This window comes from Lepeophtheirus salmonis, unplaced genomic scaffold (assembly GCF_016086655.4).
Source record: "Lepeophtheirus salmonis unplaced genomic scaffold, UVic_Lsal_1.4 unplaced_contig_15140_pilon, whole genome shotgun sequence".
Taxonomy (NCBI): domain Eukaryota; kingdom Metazoa; phylum Arthropoda; class Copepoda; order Siphonostomatoida; family Caligidae; genus Lepeophtheirus; species Lepeophtheirus salmonis.
Genome location: NW_027291305.1, coordinates 1,763 through 4,710, shown reverse-complemented (window position 1 = coordinate 4,710; position 2,948 = coordinate 1,763). Strand labels below are relative to the sequence as shown.

The 2,948-nt window shown below is 35.7% G+C and overlaps 1 pseudogene; it reads right to left on the bottom strand.

Annotated features, from left to right (window-relative positions):
* Nucleotides 1-1,070: 1,070 nt before the first annotated feature.
* Nucleotides 1,071-2,668, bottom strand: LOC121130997 (A disintegrin and metalloproteinase with thrombospondin motifs 18-like; annotated as a pseudogene).
* Nucleotides 2,669-2,948: the final 280 nt, after the last annotated feature.

Sequence of the window (2,948 nt, the reverse complement as noted above, 5' to 3'; positions counted from 1 at the left end):
AGTTGCACGTTTAATGTCTATCATGTTGATGAGATATGGACGAGATATGCATACTCATCCCCCCAAATCATACAACAGGCAGCTGATATTAACAAGGGTCTTAATTCAGGTGTATGAAATGTCTTGCTCTCTCCTTTACTCTCACTTTTTTTCCATTACAAACTACTCAACTCTAATTAATTTTACTTTTTAAAAGTAGGAACGGCTAATGGTAATTAGGAATCTTACCAGTATTAGAAGTTGTCATCATTTTTCGTTTTCATTTTTGAGGAAAAAACATATCATAATTGTTGTTGAAATGTTTGTAATGGAAAAACTACTTTTAAATATTAAAAAACTAAATTAGAAGTAAGCAATGCTCACACCCAATTACCCACTAAATTTGAAATAATATTAGGTCGAGTAAAAAGTTATGAGCGTTTTTCGCTAGATGTCTTTGGTGAGCTATATCTCACAATTAGTGCATTGCATAAGAAAAAACACTTTAAAGTATGCTTAAAGGTTAAGGGTAGACTTAAAAAATGTTGAATTACAGTTAATGTTTGGTTGAGCCAGTTGTGTAACAACGTTCCAAAATGGAAGTAAAAAAAGAGAAGAAAAGTTCTTCGTAGTATTACTACGACCAAGGTGACAAGGCGGAGGAGGCGGCCATATATATATTTTTATTATTATGGACCCAATATTGGAATAGCATAGTTGTGGCTCCAACGATTCCGTTTTGGTAATATGGACGTCGAAGATGAGGCACAATTTGGTAGGCATTCAACGAAAATATCAATAAAATAATGCAAATCATCGAGTCGAACCGCCATGTTAATTTACTTTTAATTTAATTTTTTCATCAAAATAAAGTGAAAACGCTTAGAACTATTTAGTTTGCACATTAGCCCGTATTAGTGGAAATAAGGTTAAAGTAGGATCTATTATTGATTTAGTTAATATATTTATATATTGTATAAAAAGTACAATTTAAAAAATAATTATGGTAATTTTACTAAGATACTTGATTATAAAAGATGGTTCATAACCACCCATTTTAAAATTCAAAAATATCATTATCCTCATATTCTTCTTCGTTCGAATTTTCTAGCTGATCATTGTCAATGGTAGATTTTATGGGTGTTTTATCCTCATTAAGAGAGAAGAAATCTTGTAGTGTGCATCTGAAATCTGATCATTTTTATCAGAGAGAGGAGCATTTTGATTTATGTTTAATTTAATTGCTGTTGATTTCCCTGATCTTGCCCTTCTAAAATACATTTATATCGTAGACAGTAGTACTTATTGCCATCGTCATCCTTATGACAAAGTGTACCATCAGAAAATGATTATCCACATTAGGGAATGTCATTTACTTCCATCGTAGGGGTATACTGTACTTTGATACTTCAGGGCCAACCCATTTTACAGTAAACCGTACAAGATTGGTCTTCTCTACGTGAAGAATATTTAACCATTGCTCCTAATCCTGTTAACTCTGGTCTATAGGCAATAAATGAAGCGCAGGCTTTGTTTGCGAATTTTGGGATGCTTGTTCGCTCCTTACAAATGGAAGAGTCATCACATAATTCATGAGAAACCGATTTCCCTACACAATTTCCTTCTAGGCACGTGCGTTTTTGATTCTATAACCTTTAGAATTATCCAAACAAGAGGATTCGCATGTTCCTTCTGACCATTCAGACCATTTTCCAGGGGTAGGGGCTTGAGAGTCCTCACTTTTTACACAAATTCCTCCCAAACACCATTTACCTTTTCCACAAGAAGTTCCCTCAAGTGCAGGGCCTGCTCTATACAATCCTAATCGCTTTGGTGATTGACATTTGAGAAATGTAACATATGTCCTCCAATGTATCATCAGAGTGATCTGCTGCAGCTTCAAAGTCCAATAATAAGATTTGGCATTGTTTATTCATATTCCAGTTTTGTCCAGGCATTCTCTTTCCCAATGGATGATCAGATGGGCTTGCTGGATCATTTTCCAAACATTTATGCTCCTGGGATTTGAGTTTTTCCATACTGCACTTTGACCATGTACTTTCACCCTTCGTGCCTCTTGATGCTGACATGATGAATCCATTTTTATCACAAGTATTTCCCGAACGACCATCATGATGAAGGCCTAGATTATGACCCAATTCATGAGCTAGCACATAGACTGGATGTAAAACCAGCTGATGGATATGGTTTTCCTCTTTTATTGTTGACTCCAAGCTCAGCAATGACACAGTTATAATCCTCAGTACAAATACCAGAAACAGGGAGAAAGGCCCATTGTTCCATAAGATGTTTTCCCATTGGAATCAGCATAAAAGTCGATTCCAGAGACATAAATCCCTAAATCCCAATGGCCAGCTTCACCATTTTTATTGGTATTGAGTGAGCTTTGATATTTGCAAAAGACTTTAAAAGAAGACTTCGCTCTCCTCCATGGGTTGGTAGATTAGAGGGTTGACTCTCTAATAATTCAAGACGAACAATAGAGAGATCAAAATCAAGTCCTTCAAGACTTGTATGATGATATAAAGACTGTACTCCATTCATGTAACTAACAATAAAGTCCCTGATATTCTCTGGAGATTCTTGAAAGAAGGGATCGAATTTACGAATGACAGAAGGGTCAACAAAAACAGCAGTTTCAATTGCTCTACGATCCGATCCAGAAACGCTTTGAAGGTGTTGGAAGAGATGTAATTATGGGTTCAGAGTTTTCAGCTTTTTGCAGAGAGGCTCTTTTTAATCTTTAACATCTTGTCCTGTCTTGAGCTTGTTTCGTTTCCACCATTTCTTTTGGTTATGCTCCTCCGTTTCCTTGACTTAACTCCATGACTTCAAAGTTCTTCCATCAGTAGTTGTAATGTACCCATAAGCATTGTTCTCTCCACATAAAGAAATGGAAGCAACATAGTCGTCACCCTTATGAATATAGTGACAATGAATATCCTTTG